Raw genomic sequence first — 20,776 nt, 5'->3', positions numbered from 1 at the left:
AACATGTTGTTTTCTTTTAATTTATAAAATGTATTAAAAAGTTTGCTGTTTATATTGATAAGTATAGCCTATGTAATGAAATAAACATAATTCTTTTTTTTTTTTTGCCTCAAAAAGTGACACTAATTCAAAGAAAAAGAAAAAAAAAATGAGAAGAGTCCATCCCTTGGCTCTCTTCCCTCCCCTTTCCTGTTCCTCTTCAGCCTTCCACAGACTGAACCCTAGGTAGGGCTAGGTACCAAGACAGCCCCAAATGAGGTCAGTAAAATTCAGAGGCATCTCCTCAATGAAGGTGTTGTAGAAGGTTTCAACATCTTGAAGAATCCTCTTTTCTTCTTCTGTCACCATGTTAATAGCCACACCCTTATAGCCATATCTGTCTACCTTGACTGAGTCTGTGGATATAGTTTTCCTGTTGGTGGGAAGGTCATAGTTGATGACTAAAGAAACCTGCTGTCCATCAATGACTCTGGCCAGCCAGTCTGTGGTAATCAATACTCTGCTAGAGCCAGAGCAGAACTCCCTCATGATAACATCTTATTCCACTTGGTCCATATTTCTGTGCATGGTGGACATGGTGAAGTCTCAGGTGTGCATCGTCTTGGTGAGCCAATCAACTTTCCCTCAAGTGTTGAGAAATATGCCTAAGTGATGGTCAGAGTTTCATACAAGTCACAGTCTCCAGCTTCTATTCTTCTCATTCCACATTGATATAGAACTGGCAGATACCCTCCCCAGGGTCAGCTCCTCTTTTTTGATCAGAATCTGAATGGGGTCCCTCATGAACTTTTTAGTTACCTCAAGCACATCAGAAGGCATTGTAGCTGACAGCAAAACCACCTGGGTGTTGCTGTTCAGCTTTTGGAATATGTCATAGATCTGGTCCTTGAATCCATGGCTTAACATTTTATCAGCTTCATCCAGTACAAATAACTTGATATATTTGGGAAACAGATATCTCCAGTTAAGCATATCAAGCACATGATCTGGGGTATGCATGATGATATGGGGAGCTTCCATCTACAGCTTCTGACCTCAGCATGTACATTGGTCCCCCCAAGGCAGGCATGGCAAGAGGCACCCATGTAATCCTCAAAGGCCATGACTACCTTTTTGTATCTGCTGAGCCAACTCTCTATTGGGCACCAGGACCAAGGCCTGTGTAGTCTTTATATCCAATTCAATCTGTTGCAGAATTGGCATGGCAAAAGTGGCTGTTTTCCCAGTCCCAGATTGGGCTTGAGTGATCACATCATAACCCTTGATACAAAGAAGAATGGCTCAATGCCGGATGGCAGAAGTCTTCTCAGAACCATAGGCATAGATGCCACAGAGAAGGGACTCAGAGAAGTTCATGTCATCAAAGCTGTCAATCTCATTTCAGTTACTCTCAATGACCCCTTCAGGCTCCATCCCATTAGGGCCATTGTCTCTGGATCCGAAATCATGACCCAAAGACGTGATCCTCAGAAACTCAAATCAACATAATTTTTTAAAAAGATTTTATTTATTTATTTGACAGAGAAAGACAGAGAGCACAAGCAGGGGTGAGTGGGAGAGGGAGAAGCAGGCTCCCCGCTAAGCAGGGAGCCCGATGTGGGACTCAATCCCAGGACCCTGTGATCATGACCTGAGCTGAAGGCAGACACTTAAGTGACTGAGCCACCCAGGTGTCCCTCAAGTCAACATAACTTTTAATATTGAATTGAAGGAAAATAAAAACAGAAGAAATACATTTCTTATGATAAAGGGCAGAGTATCGTTAAACATATTCTTACTTGGAACTCACATAAACTTGCTAAAACTCTATACCAATGATTAATTACACTGTCTCATACCAACTGAAGGTTGATATATGTATTGCCATTAAGCACCAATTTTCACCTCAGTAACATTTTTCTCATATTCTCCATCAGATTATTTTTAAATGTTTTGCAAAAATTAGAGATGACAAAATTATAGGCAAATCACATTTCACTGATCGTGAAGATTCAACTCTTCTTATTTTAGGAACATATATTTTTCTTTATCAATGAATTAATTCTTTTTTTAAGATTTTTTTTTAATTTATTTATTTGAGACAGAGAGAATGAGAGAGAGAGAGCACATGAGAGGGGGGGAGGGTCAGAGGCAGAAGCAGGCTCCCCACCGAGCAGGGAGCCTGATGCTGGACTCGATCCCGGGACTCCAGTATCATGACCTGAGCCGAAGGCAGTCACTTAACCAACTGAGCCACCCAGGAGCCCTGAATTAATTTTTTTAAAAAGCTTTTGCCCAGATGCCCATGTAGCATATAACCATTGACTGTAAGAGCTTCTTTTAAAATTGTCACTTTATGGTAGACATTTTGAATATGTTTTCTCTACATATTACATAAACATGGCAAAATTTCAACATTACAAATGTATATATAATATGTTGTACCAATTCCCATCAATAAAGGCAAATGTGTTTATAAAATAATGGTGCCTATTTTCAGAAGATAAGTGTGTTTATGTATATATACCTACCTGTTTATCTACTGAGGCATCTCTCCAGACATAACTATTGATAGAGGTTGAATAAAATGGTATCCTAAAATACATATCTTCATATAAATTAATTTTTTCACTTTACAATATATTTTGAGTATTTTAAATATATGCTGATGTGGATAAATCGCTTCACTATTAATTACAACAAAATATTCCATTCTTGGGATGTTTGGGTGGTTCAGTCAGTCATGGGACTCTTGATTTTGGCTCAGGTCATGATCTCGGGGTCGTGGATCCAGCCTCACATCAGGCTTCACTCTCAGCAGGAAGTCTGCTTGAGATTTTCTCTCTCTCCCTCTGCCCCCTCTAAAATAAATAAATAAATTTTTAAAAAAATATTCCATTCTTGATATGCTCTATTTCTATAAATTAATTAGCTTACTGGTATTTGAATAATACTATTCAAGAATTTACTACCACAAATATGTCTTGCAATATATCTAAATAAATAGTAATTGTTTTAAAGAAGTGTTTTGGTTAAAAATTAAACTACAACCTAGATTAAAACAATAACAAGGTTTTGTGTTATGGTGTGTGTATGTGTGTATGTATGTGTGTGTATATCTGTGTGTCTATAGGAAAAGAGGATGAAAAAAGGAGATAAAATTAAATAGGTACTAATGTCCCTGCAGAGAGTAAAACTGGTCATATTAAACTTCAGCTTTTATTAGAAAATTTAAGCTTAATGTTAACTGTCAAATATGTACATAAAATTAATATGAAAATTTTGAAGTAGAATATGTAGGTTTAAATATTTTAACAGAATGAAGCAATGAAAACTAAAATCACCAAAATGTAGGAAATGGCACATATAAAACAAGCAAATAAAATGACAAATAAGACAACATAAAACAAAAATAAGAAATATATTTAAACTCATCAAAAATCAGTACGCATATGAATGGTTTAAGCCTACTGATTAAAACACACTACCTTCCTATTGGAATCTTACTGTCTCCTCTCTAAGGCTATATATTTTTGCACAATAGGATTTTAAAACAAAATGATACAAAAAGTTTAAAAATAAACAGAACGGAAAGATCAACTAAGTATATATGCCAAAATTAAAGTTGGTATCATATTATTCATGCTGGAAGAACTAATCAAGTTTTTAAGATGTATAGCATTGAAAAAACAAAAGCATTTATATATATTATAAACATATATAAGAAATATAAACATATATATGTATATGAATATATATATAGTTTTCCACACAAATTGACAACCCCATTCCTGTGTCCTTTTGATATGAATACATTCATATTTGATCAGTTCCTTGTGTGCATTTTTCATTTTCTCTATTTTCCCTGTTCTCAGACTTGGAAATAGCTATTTCTTCAAGTCTCACCTCTTCATTATATTGGAGAATGGTGTTTAGAATCAAGATCTGGGTGCTACATGTACATATTACTCCTGGGAGGTCACTGTTTCTAGATTATTTCAGTAGCAAAAAACCAGGGAATATATACACTTTAAATTACAACTTACATTCTTATTTCTAACTCAAATTTAACAAGGTTTTTATTTATTTTATTTAGTACTTTTATGCTATAAAAACTATTTTATTTAATACTTTTATACTATTAAAACTAGTTCCAAATAACCTCAGTATATTTACATACTTTTTTATAACATACATTATGGAATAATTTTAAATTCATTTATAATACATTTACTGTAGTTTAAAAGAATGTACTTTAATGTAGCTTAAAATTACATTGTCAACATTATTACTAACAATAAACCTATTGTGCATTTTTACTGAAAATGTACCAAAAGTATATTTATAGTTCATTTTGTTTACATATATAAATATATATATATATATTCAAGTGCATATAGAGAACTGTGTTAAAGTTACTTGAAATATTATTTATGCCTTACAGCTGTATTATCAATTTAATGTAGAGTTGGACTTACTTTCTAATGTTTGTGTTTAATTTTGCATTTATTTTTCCTATTTTCCTAAGATTTATTTATTTATTTGAGAGAGAGAGAGAGAGAGAGAGAGAGAGAGCACATGAGCACTGCTGGGGAAGAGAGAATCCCAGACTCCCCCACTAAGCAGGGAGCCTGACACAGGGCTGGATCTCACAACCCTGAGATCAGGACACAAGCTGAAACCAAGAGTAGGTCACTCAACCGACTATGCCACCCAGGTACCCCTATTTTTCCTACTTTTTAAGGTATTTTCCTATTTTTGTGGGTGAATTTCATTTTTGGAAATGTAAAAGAAATATGGTTCAAAGTCAAAATCATATAAATGTAACTACTTCTCTGTATTCCCCTTTTTCTAAGTTTTATATAAAATTAAATAGTTCATATTTCATTCTTGTTTCTCTTGAGAAATTAAATATGTATGTTAATCTTATTTAGCTCCTTATAGTAAAGAGCAAGAGCATACTATATTAGCTTTTCCTCCCAACTCCACCCCCCAGAGTTACTCAGTCTGACTTCATCAAGTTCTTCCTTATTCTTTCTCATAATAAAGTGATAGATGAGAGTACCACAATTTAGACTCTAATGACAGGTTCTTTCTTTTATTCCCAATCTCCCTACAAAAATAAACAGAATAATTAAGTCTTGTTAGTTACCGTTTAAACACACACACACACACACACACACACACACACAGGTATACCAAAAGATTTACACATGTAGAATATGGGTCAATCATTATACACATACTTATATGGAAAAATTCTAAAGGATTTTATGGGTTCCAAACCAGTTTTCAGTATTTCCCTCCTTAAAATATAGTGATAAAAAGCATGTCTATGTCAATAACATTTCTTCTGGTCTACTCTTGATCTTTGGTGTTTCACTGCTTGATAAGAGAGACTATAATTCTTACAGCATTCTCATTTCTTTTTGCTTATACCTTGGCAAAAAGCATAGTCTTTTAGTTTTTTTTCTGTGCTCAAGGGGAATGACCAAAGTTTGTCTCTTTATTCTTACATAATCAGCTGTAATTTCTTTTCATAGTGATCAGTGTTCTGTTTCTACAGTGTTCTCTGGATATACTAAAGGAGTAGGATAGAGTGAAAGAATAATCTCATAGCCTGTGTGCTATAACTAAAAATCAGTCTTCATTTTCCTGTTACATAGTGGTATATATGATGGGGTATTACAAGAACTAATTCTAAAGATGTTTACAAGAATGTATTCAAGTGCCAGGTTTTGCCCTTATTGGCTGTGTTGTCTCAACCATTTTATTTTACTCCTCTAATCTTTGGCTTCGTTGTCTATAACATAGAGAAAACATAATAATATAATGGTTACTGTATTTATATAATTATCTGTATATTACTTAATTTATATAATACATAATAATATGACTAGATGATTGTTAGAATTAAATGGGATTATATACATCATATAGGAAATAGTCTGACCCATAAGAAATGGTCAGTGTTAGAGTTTATTTGTACAGTTGCTTTATTAGTTGTAATTAAAGCACTCTATGAACACTGTTAGTAATAGCCAGAAAGCTATATGGTAACTTCATGCTAGAATTTAGTTAGCTAGTTATGTAAACATCATTAACATGAAAATGTTTATGACATAAATTTTACTGAAATATAAGAAGATGCAAATTTGCATATAGCATTCAATGTAAAAATAAAAGAATATTAAAGGAACATAAAGTATTACTAAACAACAAGGAAAGGTTTGTGATATTCCTCATGTGTATACTTTAACATATGAATATATTTTATTTAAGCAATAGGTATTAATATTATAATAAAACAGTAAATAAATTAAAAAAAAAAACTTACCCAGAAAATCATACCATGTTTTTAAATAGTGGGCTTAGGAAATAATTCATCCTTTTTTCTCCAAAACACAAAAATGTTTTTAAAAACTTAAACTATTACTTATTAACAACATGAAAGTGATCTGCAGACTTTACATAAGAACGTATGCAGACCACCATACTTTGAAGGAGCATCTAAAGCCTTCTCAAATGAAATATCAAGGTTAACTGTTTAAGCCATCTAAGCCATCCCCTCCTTGCTGACTGCACAATATTTATCTTGACAGATGTCAGCTTTATAACGCTTGTGAGAAGTTTGTGGCTTTCATTACCTGGATTTACAATAGTGTGCAACAGAGGCTTAAATTGCACTATGAGCCATAACAACTGGCAAAAACATGCCAGAGGACAACTTTGTCAAACCTAGAAAGCTCAAGAGAAGCTTAGTGGAGTCAATGAAAAACTTAAAAGTTGCAGAGCCTAGAGAAAAAAAAGAAGAACAAAAAGAAGAAGACAGCTAAGTCTCCAAGTGCCTGCATTGACATTACATGTGCCTATGGACAGAGGAGTAGTGTTAGCTGAAATCATTCAGAATACGGGCAGAGTGTGTATATTAGTTATATGTGTGTTCAGCAGATTTATGTCTATATTTTATCCTCCTATATTTTATGCCTATATTTTAGAAATTGATTTGATTTGCTTCAATTTGTGAATTTGCCAATAAAAAAAGAAAAAGAAAAAGAAACTTCTGTCTCAAGTAATTCCCATGAAAATAAAATAGGTGAATACAAACTTCCAGTTAGTCTTTGCCTCTTAGAAATTTAAAGAAAGATGAAGATCATCATTTATAGGAAACTATAGTTCTAAGAAACAAAGGATATTCTCTGAAGTAGAGAGGCAAAGTAAATTATGAAGTACAATTTCTTTCCCTAATTTGAAGACAATCAGAATATCCTACTGTGGTTGTCATTGAAATATTCTCATTGAAAATAAACTGGCAGTAAAAGTAAACCTACCTATATTGACTTTCGGTACAAAACAACAGTATACTTAAAATAGATATGGCATTGTTCTTTCTTTAAATTGAATTGAAAACAATCTAAAATATTATGACATGAGACTAATCATGATAAACAGAGCTGTAATACATCTTTTAAGCACACTCATGAACAGCTACAGGACGAAGATTTCATTTAGTTTTTGGTTCTTTTGAGAGTCATTAGAAACAGCTACTCTTGGTATTACTTCATTTTTCTTTCCTAACACACATACACAGACACATACTTTTTGAGGTTTATTAATGTATTGGGATCGTTCTTATTTATTCACAAGAGTCAGTAGCAAAATAAAAAGCAAAAGGATTATTTTTTACATATATTGGCATCTACTTGTGTAGTTAAAAAATGGAATAAACACAGATATAAAAGTGGTATTATATACTATCTCAGTTGTAGGGAATTTTATACTTTAATTTGTGATAGAAACTCTATGTAAATAAAATAATTGGAGATTAATATAACAGCATATAAGAATTAGTAGCAAAGGAGATGAAACATGAACATATGCATATAGCTAAGGAAAAGGAGGATAGCCTTTGAATTAGTCAGGTTCTTCAAACAAAACAGGTTGTGTGTATATATATATAGAAAGAGAGAAGAGAGGGTGGGGGGAGAAGTTAAGGGAACTGGCTCACAGAATTGTGGAAGCTGACAAGTGCAAAATCTGCAGCCCAGAGACCCAGAGAAAAGTTGACGTTGCGGTTTCAATCTGAAGACAGATTGGAGGCAGAATTCCCTCTTTCTCAGGTGACGTTAGCCTTTTTTTGTTAAGAACTTCAAATAACTGGATAAGGTCCACCTACACTATGGAGAGTAATTTACTTTACTCAAAGTAAAGGGAACTAAATGTTGATCTCCACTAGGAAATACCATCACAACAACATCTGGGTGGTATTCAAATATATGGGTTCTTTGGCCAATTTGACAAATAAAATTAACCATCACATTCTCTCCTTGGGTTGCTTTTTCTGTTCATTGGTTAGTTGATTTTTTTAACTAGTTTTTGAAAGATGTTGCAAGTAGAAGTAATTGGGTAGACAGCTTTCAGATTTAGGTCACTACTCACTATTTCTTACCTATCTGTAGTATACTCAGTAACCTATTTTGTAAAGTTGAGCTCTTCATGATTATTTCACCTTGAGACATAACTAACCAAATCAAGGACACAGTATTAATTTTCACAAATACACTTAATGTTGTGATCTTTAGAACACTACATTAATGAGAAATGACATAGACATTATTCTGAAAGTTTTCTTTTTTTCAGTAATGACTTTATACCATAAGCCCTAATATTATTATTAGGATAATACCATAAAAATATACCATTCTCTTTTTGCTGTTGTTAAAAGTATACTATTCTTTTTTCCCCATTGAAAATTGTCATTAATTATGAAGGAGATTTTCCAAGGATGTCTATATATCAAAAAATATGAAAACCTGTCCAGTTAATCAAAACAATTGGTTGAAAAACTCACTTTAATAATTTAGGGACATCCAATTGATAAATGTATGGATAAAGAAGATGGTTATGTGTGTATGTGTGTATATACATATATATTTATAAATATAAATATATATAATGGAATATTACTCAGCAATAAAAAAGAATGAGATCTTGTCATTTGCAACAACATACCCAGAGGATATTATGCTAAGTGAGACAAAGATAAAAACTATATGATTTCACTTATATGTGGAATCTTAAAATAATAAAACAAACAAAAAGCAGAAACAGGCCCATAAATACAAAGAAATCTGGTGGTTGCCAGAGGGGAGGGTGGGAGGAATGGGCAGAATGGATGATGGGGAGTGGGAGATACAGGCTTTCAGTCAGGAAATGAATAAATCACGGGGATAAATGGTACAACATAGGGAATACAGCCAATGGTATTGTAATAGCATTGTATGGTGACAGATGGTAGCTGCACTTGTGGTGAGCATAACTATACAGATTTGTCAGATCAATATTTTATATACCTGACACACATGTAACATTGTGTGTCAGCTCTACTTCAATTAAAAAATAAAAACTCATAGAAAAAGAGAATAAATAGTGATATCCACATATGATTAAAATGGCAAAACTGTCAGCAACTAGCCTCTCCTAATAACTATGATAACTATTTTCAAATAATGCATGATAAGCAAAGCAACACTGTTATCACTGAAAGAAGGAAAAACTGTCAGATGGCTCAGTAACCTCAGTTTTATGCCTAGAGACCTTTCTGGAGTGCAGCAAGTCCAAATAGAGCAGAAAATCACACTGAGTTGGAACCAAAGAGATCAATGTTATGTTATTGAGGCTATTGGCTTTATGGGGCAAAAACTGAAGAAGAGATTATACAATGAAGGGACTCCAGGAATATGCACAGGAGTTATCTTGACTGTTTGGCTAAATATTAAGCTGAGAGTCATAGGAGGAGATTCTGCAAGGCTAACCACTCCACAACAAAAGGAAAAAAAGAAAAAGAAAGGGGGGGTGGGGAAAGGAAAGAAAAACAAAACAAAACAAAACAAATCTACCAAAGAAGAGCTACTGCAGAGACGTGAGCTGAACAATTGTTTGGGTTTGAACACAGCTGCTAGATGTTCAAATTCCCATGAGCTAGAGTGGAGAGATCTAATTTATACTCCAGGCATTCAGTAAACTCCCAGAAAGGCAATGCATTAAAAATAAGGCATATAGCCCTAGAGAAAGTAACCCCAGACTTATCTCAGAAAAATCTAAAAAGAAGATCAAAACAATCAAGCTAATCTGCAAATTAATCAACTATCTGCCAGAATAAAACTTAACCTTCTTTTAAGAGAACAAAATCCAAACATTAATAGCCTAACAAATGCAATGTTCAGTACAAAATAGCAAATTACTGATTTTAAAAAGAGGACAAAAGACACAAACTCAGAAATGATAAGCATGATGGATTTTGCTGACACAGATTTAAAAATACTTTTTACAATTATGTTTAAGAATTTAAAGGCAAGGGGAATTAAAGGAGAAAATAAAGGACTTCAATACAATACAATACAATACAATAGTCAATCAAATATATAAGAAAGAAAACCAAATATAAATTACTGGGCTGCAAACATATTCATATAGGGCTAAACAATAAATTCTCTTGAAAAAATGACCTTTAGATGAGCTATTTCAGAATAAATACAAACTGAACTTGAAACCACTTAAAAACTATCTATAAAATAGGAAAAAAAAGACAAAAAAAATCAAACAAGGTATCATTGAATTTAGCCAATAGCAAGAACTCTATCATATATATATTAATATTCCCACATGAATAAAGAGAAATATTAGGGCAGAAAAGAAAGACATTTAAAGAAATAGTGGACATTTTTTCAAATTTTGTGAAATCTATAACCCTAATGATTTGAGCAGCTCAACAAACTCCAATCAGGATAAACACAAAACAAAAACACATTGGAAGATCATAATCAAATTACTAAGAAATGATAATAGAATAGATTAAACACAGTCCAAATAAAAATGAGATGTTATATACTAGGAACAAAAATAAGGAATATCACTAACTTCTTAAAAGAAACAATGCAAGCCAGAAGATAATGTTTTAAGGGCCAAAGAAGTAAGAGAGGACTATCAAAATAAATCTCTTTATTCAGTAATAAATACGCATCAGAAGTGAAAAGAGTATAAACATCTTACAGAGAAAAAAACAAAACTCGACAAAATTTATAACTAGGAAATCTGGAAGAGAAAACACTTCATTTTTTAAGAAAGATTTATTTATTTATTTTAGAGAGAGAGTGGGAGCAGGGGGAAGGGCAGAGGAGGAGGAAGAGAGAGAATTATAAAGCAGACTCCCCACTGAGCATGGAGCCAGGCAGGGGGCTCAATCCCAGGACCCTGAGATGATGTCCTGAGGCCAAATCAAGAGTTGGACACTCAACTGACTGAGCCACCCTGGCGCCCTGAGAAAATACTTTTAAGAGAGTTTTTAATGCAGAAGGAAAATAGCATATAGAGATTTGGATGTACAAAAATATGAACACTATTTGTTGACCTCTTAAAAATAATAGCAATATATTGTGGGATTTAATATATGTATAGATAAAATGTATGAAATCTACAAAGGAAGAAAGGGGCAAATGAATGTATGCTCTTGAAAGGTTTTTATATTATATGTGAAGGAATATTAATTTTATGTAGACTGTGATAACTTTTGATTGAAAACTGTAATTCCTACAGCCAACACCTTAATAAAGTGATAAAACCAGTATGATACTAAGTAGAATATTTAAAATAAATTTAATCCTAAAGGAAGCAGAAATAGAAAAAGATAAGACAAATATAAATCAAAGTTGGTAAAGTTAAATATATCAATAATTATTTTAAATTTAAATGAACTGTATACTTCAATAAAATGTAGAAGTGTTTGGGGGCAGCTGGGTGGCTCAGTCGTTAAGCGTCTGCCTTCGGCTCCGGTCATGATCCCGGGGTCCTGGGATCAAGCCCCGCATCGGGCTCCCTGCTCGGTGGGAAGCCTGCTTCTCCCTCTCCCTCTCCCCCTGCTTGTGTTCCTTCTCTCGCTTTGTCTCTCTCTGTCAAATAAATAAATAAAATCTTAAAAAAAAAAATGTAGAAGTGTTTCATTTGGATCCAAAAGCAAGACTAACTTATATGCTATTTATAATACTTGCATTTTAAATATAAAAACAGATAGTGACAAAAGAAAAAAGGACAGGAAAACAAAAATCAGCAAGTACTAATAGAAAGTTACCAGGAATATATTGTTGATTGTATTATTATCAGACAAGAGAAACTGGGCAATACCAAGAAAAGTTGCCATAGATAGAGAGGTGAGTCTCTTAATAAGGAAAGGATAAAATCATCAAGGAGACACAACAATTCTGAAAACCTAATAATAGAGCTTTAAGATAGATCAGTCAAAACTGACAACTCTAAGCTGAAAATAGACAAACTAATGTTATTATTGGAGATTTCAACATCTCATCTATAAATAATTGTTAGAAAAACATAAAAAGGGGCGCCTGGGTGGCTCAGTTGTTAAGCGTCTGCCTTTGGCTCAGGTCATGATCCTGGGATCCTGGAATCAAGCCCCACATTGGGCTCTCTGCTCAGCGGGAAGCCTGCTTCTCCCTCTCCCCCTCCCCCTACTGGTGCCCCCCCCCCCCTCTCTCTCTCTCTCTCTGTCAAATTAAAAAATATATATAAAATAAAAAAAAGGAAAGGAAAACATAAAAAATCAGTAAGAATATGGAATACCTGAACAACTTTCTAACCAAATTGTCATTTATATACTCCCAAAACAGAATACATTTGCCATTGAAAGATACACCATAGATAGTGTGCATAGTGGTAATGATCAATATATAGATCAATAAAAAAGAGAGAGTGAAGAAATAATCACAGATCTATAGGATGGATTTATATTCTATAGAAGGCCATGTTGGTTAAATGGAAAAAAAAAAAAAGATAGTCTTTCCAATAAATGATACTTCAACAACCGAATACCTCTATGGACAAAAAATAAAAACAACACTTCCTCAAAAAAAAAAAAAAAAAAAAGAAGAAGGGAAAACAATTTTGAATAGGCCATTCACAAAAGAAGTTTGATGAATGGCCAATAGGCACATGAAAATGTGCTCAAAATTAGTCACTCAGAAATTCAAATTCAGGGGCGCCTGGGTGGCTCAGTCGGTTAAGCATCTGCCTTCGGCTCAGGTCATGATTTCAGGGTCCTGGGATCGAGCCCCATGTCAGGCTCCCTGCTCAGCGGGGAGTCTGCTTCTCCCTCTTCCTCTGCTTGCGTTCACTCTCTTTCTCTCTGTGTCAAATAAATAAATAAAATCTTAAAAAAAAAAATTCAAATTCAAACCATAATGAGATAATACTACCAAATTACTAAATTTGCTAGAATCAAAATGCTTGACAATACCTAGTGTTGACAAGGGTGTGGAGCAAAAAGAACTCTTAGAGATTTCTGATTGAAATGCTCAATGATACAGCCATCATCAACTTGTAAATAAACACATTGTGATATCCTAATTTTACAGAATATTACTCCGTAGCAAAAACAAACATATTTAAACATTGAAAAACATGGATGAATTTCAAAAATCATGTTACATCAAAAAAAATCAAATACAAATAAACATTATCATATCATTTATACAAAATTATAGAAAAGGTGAAATTATAGGGAGAAAAAGGTGATGAGTGGTTCCCAACAGTGAGGAAAGAAAGCCAGAGGAGGCATGACTGCAAAGGAGCCCAAAGTTATATTTTAGTTGGTTGGAAATGCTTTGTATCATGATTGATGAGATAATGACTATATATAATTGCCAAAATTCATCAAAGGTACACTTAAAGGGTGAAATTTATTCTAGTTTATTTTTTATACTGACTTTTTTCCAACTAAAACAAAGTTCATATAACTCAGAAGCTGAGATTATACCTCTTCTTTTGTAAAAACTGAAGCTCACTTTGTCCATGCATATATATTTTCTGTTTCCTTATCACTTTCATGTACAATGGCTACTGATGTGCTTCCACTCCTAATAGCAATTGCATCTTCTTATCAAAAGACCTGCCCTTAAGCCTGCCTGATCATATTCTACCTGTTTTAACAGGTGGGTAAGCCAGCATCCCCTCAGCCTTTTGTAACCCAGAGATTGACAAATGTGTCAGCTCCTCTCTGTCTTGTCAGAGCCACTCTGAATTGCTACTTACACTATTCCAAGAGATCTCTGCACAATGAAACTAAAATTTTCCTACAAAGGACTTTGTCTTTACTGAACCTTGCTCCAGTTGAGCAATTTCCTTACTCTCCTTCTGATTTTTACTAGAAACCTCTTAATTATTTATACATAAATGTTTATACTTGGATCTTCATTGATTTAACCCAACCTAAGTAAAAGAAGACATTCTTTGGTACTATTCACAAGTCTCCCAGTTGAAAGAAGAAAATCCAATTAGACTCAGATAAAGTTTAAAATAAAAAAGAATTGTGTTGGCAGAAGTGCCTGGACTGTCAAGACTCTCATGATCTCTTATAAATCTTTCTTTTTCTTTGTATCAACCTAAATTTTCTTCTATTGCATAGAGTTACCTCTACACAATTTATGGGGAGATGAGCAAGGAGAAATAAATACATCACTACCAGAGAATATCTGAAACCAACTCTGCAAGATCTAAAGTGACAGTGAAGAGCTTTATTGTTAAGCTGCTATATCTTAGGGAGGTAAAGTAAATGTTTCTGTGTTTATTTGTTTTAAATATTGATTTCTCTTTCTAATGTGTTTCTATAGAAAAATACATATTGAGATACACTTGAGCTACTGGCTTTACTGAAGGACAGGGAACACACTACATTGTATATGGCAGGCATTTATTAAATATTTGTTAATTTCTTGTTGAATCATAGTAAAAAAGTGGTCTTAAAGAAAAAAAAAAAGATGATGAAAATCCTCTGGTAGAAATCTGTTAAGCACAAAAATATTCATAGTGTTTATTACTTTAAAAAACAAATGCATTTTTTATGATTCTTAGGTTGTAGAATCCAAGTTTTTCTCACCAATGTGCAGGCACTGATCTTCATAAAATGAGAAGGGAATAGCAATAAAGCAACAAAGTTGAGTTTTACTTGGTTGTTTGATTTCATTTTGTACTAAAATAGTATTTTTTAGTGTGTTTACTTCAACTGATTATGGGGCAAACTATACATATGGAATATTGTAGGGATTTTGGGGGTCAAAAAGCATGAAACATCTGCATTATATAAAATGTATTGTTTTGAAATTTTTGTCTATCGCATTCGTATTTTTCATGATCAAATGTTTCACAAGTTGTCTAAATAATTATTTTCTATTAAGATGATAATCAACTGAAAAGGGAAAAATGGAGAATGTTAAAATACCTCTGCTTAGGAAGAGGAAATTACAAACAGTACAGCTACCTCTTTAAAGTAATACTAACTACAGGGGTGCCTGGGTGGCTCAGTCAGTTAAGCGTCTGCCTTCGGTTCAAGTCATGATCCCAGGGTCCTGGGATTGAGCCCTGCATCAGGCTCTCTGCTCAGCTGGGTGTCTGCTTCTCCCTCTCCCTCTGCCTGCCACTCCCCCTGCTTGTGTTCTCTCCCTCTTTCCCTGTCAAATAAGTAAATAAAATGTTTTAAAAAGATAATACTAACTACAAATTTACCTTCTCCACTACTGGAATTATGTTTAGAAATATATACCAGTTGCCCATCAGGTTTTCTGTTATGGCATCAAAATCCATAACCACAAAAAATAAGAAATATTAATATTGTGAAATGATCCTTGAATGGCCTAATGTGATATTGAAGTATGTGATGTTTTGGAGTTAAATAATTATGAAGATGCTGATAATAACATTAATGATAGTAGCCAATGAGGGAGAAAGGAGGAAAGGAAAATGTAGCAATGAAGGAGAATGAAGTTGGGAGGGACAATAGGTGAGGATGAGGAGAAAATGTAGGAAATGTAGAGAAAGGGGATGTAGGAAATAGGTGTCAGGGGAAGCAAAGACAAAAATAATTATTTTATTAATTTTATTAAAATTAGTTGAACACTTTAGTAATTACTTATTGGTCCTTAAGAATTTAGAAAATTACCTTTAATTTCACTCAGTACTTCTTTTGATTTATTTGCATATGAGGGTTTTTTTTTTCTAAGTGAGGAACAAGACAATGTATTTAATAATTAAGATTCTAGTTTTAAAATGTCAGTGTCAAAATGTCTGTTACTTTTTAGGTTGGCTTTTAAGAGCTAATTTATATTCAGAGAGACCTGCATTGTTCTATTCTCCCTGCATAGTTCAATGACATAAGTAAGGGACAAGGAACGCTGGGTATGTGGACAATAATTTTTTTAAAAATGCAGTCAGTGTTCAACACTCTAAGCTTCCAAGCTAAATACAAAGTTTAAAGATTCTCAGAACCTGGGGATTCTTCCTCAGCAAAACTTTTGCATTACTCCTCAGGGGAAGAAGGAAAAAAGGTAACTCAAACCACTGAGGTATTGATTAATGTATGTACTAGGCCAAAGACATAGCTGCAGTTGGGCCTACACAGAAGATTGTTCTGTTCTTACTAGGAAAGCTAACAGGTTTGTGTGGAGTCTCAAAATATCTGAACAAGCAAAATGTATGTTCCTGTTCACTTCTTCCAAGTCCTTTTTATCAGATTCAGGTTATATTCTCAGTCACCTGCTTATTCCCAAGTCTTTGATCTCAAGGATGATATTCTTATCTCATTGAACAAATGTAAAACTATTAGAAATTAAAACACACATTTAATCAGATTATGTCACAAAGTACAGATTTAATTGTACCATTTAAGACAAACCATTTTTAGTCTATAAATCTTGAATGTTAATATAGACTTGCTTCTTGCTAAGGAGGATAGTAATACTCGTATATAGCTCATCTTCTTGTTTTTCTTATATATTAAGCCAAAATATACTGAGTATCTATTTCTAAATGTCATAATAAATTAAAATTCTATCAATTGTTTTTTTTTTTTTCTCCTAGAAGATAAAAATATTTTTCTACTTGTAGTTTAGAAGAAATTTTGTGCCATTCTAAATCCAACTGCAGGGGCACAAAAGTACTCAGAAAGTTTAACAACTAGTCTCAAAAATGGCATAGAACCAAAAATTATACAAAAATAAAGGACTAGGGCGCCTGGGGGGCTCAGTTGGTTAAGCGACTGCCTTCGGCTCAGGTCGTGATCCTGGAGTCCCGGGATCGAGTCCCTGGATCGAGTCCCGCATCGGGCTCCCTGCTTGTCAGGGAGTCTGCTTCTCCCTCTCCCACTCCCCGTTTGTGTTCCCTCTCTCGCTGTGTCTTTCTCTGTCAAATAAATAAATAAAATCTTTTAAAAATAAATAAATAAATAAATAAAATAAAGGACTAATGTGTAGAAAGAATGTGCTTATCTGAAAAAATATAAAACCATAAAGACTCTATAAATTGGTAAAGGATCCTACATGCAAAAATTAAAATTATAAACTGTGATAGTGATTAGACACTAAATCTCTTATAAAACTGAACTTTTTTTTTAAAAAGGGAGGAAGATGATTTTCCCAAAATATGTAATAAACCTGTATATGCACAGGTACACACGCATGCGCACACGCACGTGCGCACACACACACAGAGAGAAATATTCACACAATATTATTTTCTCTTTCTATGGTCATACTTTCTAGAGTAGTATCAGTGTCTTCATTTTTCCTTTCGGTAGAACTACTTCTAAGCACCTGAACAGACTGAATATTTGAGGTATGTTTGAAAAAATTCTTTTGAAGAAAAAATGTTTGCAAAATAATATTAATAATCAGTATGCACCTATAGTGTCTCTCACTAAATATCTAAAAACATTGTCTATTTTGATAAACAGAAATATTTGTTTTTTAAATCTAAAACATCATATGTCATAGTTATCAAACATCCTTGATTTAAAATTTCATGTGGTAGGGAGGCTTAGAACAGAGGGAGAGAGTATTGTTAGACTTTGATTAACTGAGTAGAGTTACTTAGTGTCCATAGTTGTCACAATACAGTAAAAGTCATTATTGAGCTACTAGCTAGACAGTGTGGGGGAGAATTACAAATAATGTGGGAAGAAAATTGTTTTAAAGAGGAAATTAAGGAACGGATGAATAAACAAGATTAGAAGAGTCAGGGAAAGATTTGGGTTTCAGAATATAGCTTCAGAAAGTTCCAAAACATTGAGTAAATAAAGCCAATATTTTAGATTTATAGTTTTTAAGAACTGTGATCAAATATATAAAAAATGTACCTAAATAACATAATTTTAAAGCAGTTTTAGTTCACTTATTTTATCTGACCCCAATCATCTTAATATTTGAGATTCTTTGCAATATTTTAAATTTTGCATGGAAGGTTTTTGGAAGTCCCATTTCTATAACTTTACTAAAGCCAAATTTGCTCATGAGACTAATGGGGGGAGAAAAAGAAAACCTTGGGTGTGCCTTGTTTTAATGATAACACATTCTGGATAATTGAAATATTTAATTTGGAAGAAAAAGTTGACAGGCAGCAACATTTATGCAGCACTCACAACTGCATGCATAATAGATGCCAAGCAGTAAAACAACTTCAGTAATTATCATGCATAGCATTTTGAATACTATGATGTTCAGTAAAAGAGAAATGTAGAAAACCTATATTTTTTAAATATAATTCATAATGAAAATATTGAGATCCTTTTAAACTAACTTTGTCACTTACTGAATTCCGTTTTTATGTATCATCTATTTAAATGGCCTATATACAATTTGCTCTCAAAATTTTATGAGTTTATTATCAGAATGTAATTTGTTCATTTATTATTTGCATAAAGTATGCAAGTTGTGCTTATGATCTGTATTAACACAGCTAATGTTAAATAGCTGTTGTATGATAGCTGTAGTGCTATTAAAATGTGTTGATACACAAAGAAAATATTTATTAAATTTTCTAATGTTTGTGTAAATTAAGTCTATTATATGAGTTATACAAAGACAAAAAATACCGTATCTCTAAGTTATTTTACCAATCAAATTTCTGAGGTAGCATTGCAAAGCAGCTTCGGTACTTAGAAAATTGAATATAAATGCTCTCCTCATGCCTTTTGTAATCAAAGAAACAGAATAGCAGATAGGTGGAAGAATGAGTCTACAAAGTATTTTCTAGAAATAATAAAAAGTGCAAGACTCACAATGATTTGAACACTTACACCATACAGTACATTTTGTGCTTTTGTGCTGTGTCCTTAATAGAGTTATCTTCATGAAATATAAGATTTTCTATGCTGTCAAATATGTGGTATCATTAAATGCTTTAAAATACCATATAAAATAATGATTGTTCCTACATTTTGCCAAACACGTGGATAAAAATTTTAAAAGTACAGTTAATCATGTGACTGTTATTAATCATGTGACAGCAATTGGCATCATGCAGATAAGCTATCTGGTTGATTGACTAAAATTTCAAACTTTTCATAGGTCTCCATAGCATATAAATGTGTCAAAGATTCTCAACATTAAAAAAAAAAAAAAAAAAACAGCTTTGCTGTCATGTTTTAAAATACAGTGATGCACAAAGTATAGTACAAGGCTCTAAAAAAGCTTTTTAAAATAGTTAATAAATATTTACCAGGTTTCATTGAGATTTTTCTCTTGTTATTTTGCACATATGATTTCTCAGAAAATTTGACAGTTAGCTTTCTGTAATTGTATTCTATGTATATTTAATCCCTCTTCACTTTCTCCTTTGGACTTGACCTATATGCATTGGTGGCCACCTTGATGTTAAAAGTGTTACACGGTTTCAATGACTGACTATCCCACTAAAAAGAGAATTTAAACTTAACATATCTTAAAATATTCATCCTTCTATATTCTGGAAAAGATCTTTTATTTCTACTATTTAATATGTCTAATTATAAAATAATATATATTATATATACATTTTTATATATGTAATGTGTTATATGTATATAATACATATATAATACATGTCATATATAACACATTTCATATAATGTTGCATGTATGATATATGATATATTTTCATATATGGTACATATATTTTATATATAATATATATTTACATATGCCATATATCATATATCATATATATTTTATATATGCCACATATTATATATGCATTATATATTATATACAACATACATGTATGTAAAACCCCTACCAAAAAATATGATATTATAAAAGAAAATCAGGGAATATAAGCTAGCAGTAACACATATGGAAAGTAACCACAATTAACTTTCTGGAAATATACACTCAAACAAGGTTTTGTTTGCACATGTATGCACATGTGCACACATAAACATGTAGGTATTTCAATTTTGAACCAAATTAGGCTAATAAAATATAGAGTTTCAGAATGTATTTTTCCAGGTTTTTATTTAAATTCCAGTTAGTTAACTTATAGTGTTAATATTTGTTTCAGCAGAATGTACTTTTTTACTTAAAATTTTAAGATTTTGGAGTAATAATTCCTATGGAAATATGTTTTTTCCACCCTTAAAAGGAAATACACAACTTACTATTTATAGGTAGCCATAGAACATTTAAGAATATTTTTGAGTACTTTGCATATTCTTTTACAGGGTTAATGGAGGCAGAACTTATGATGTCAAAGTAAAAAGGTTTCCGCATAATACACGTTTCAATTTAGAAAACACTTTTCCACTCCTACTAATTATCTATTTTAAGTATGTTCCATTCTCCTCCAATAAACTATATATTCCTTCACATGAGAAATGTGTTATATCTCATTCATCTTTGCATTCCTTTGTGAAGTGTATATTAGTTGATGAAGTTTTTATTGAATTAGGAAGTACCACTCTGATCTAGTCGTTGGATTTATGTGT

At 32.7% G+C, this 20,776-nt stretch overlaps 1 pseudogene; it reads right to left on the bottom strand.

The window, feature by feature from the left end:
• Nucleotides 1–231: 231 nt before the first annotated feature.
• Nucleotides 232–15,627, bottom strand: LOC118017308 (annotated as a pseudogene).
• Between the last annotated feature and the right edge of the window lie 5,149 nt (nt 15,628–20,776).

The sequence above is a fragment of the Mirounga leonina genome, unplaced genomic scaffold, assembly GCF_011800145.1.
Source record: "Mirounga leonina isolate KUSES-001 unplaced genomic scaffold, KU_Mleo_1.0 Mir_169, whole genome shotgun sequence".
In the NCBI taxonomy this organism is placed as follows: domain Eukaryota; kingdom Metazoa; phylum Chordata; class Mammalia; order Carnivora; family Phocidae; genus Mirounga; species Mirounga leonina.
The sequence above is the reverse complement of the archived record's forward strand: the minus strand, read 5'-3'. Positions and strand labels throughout refer to the sequence as shown.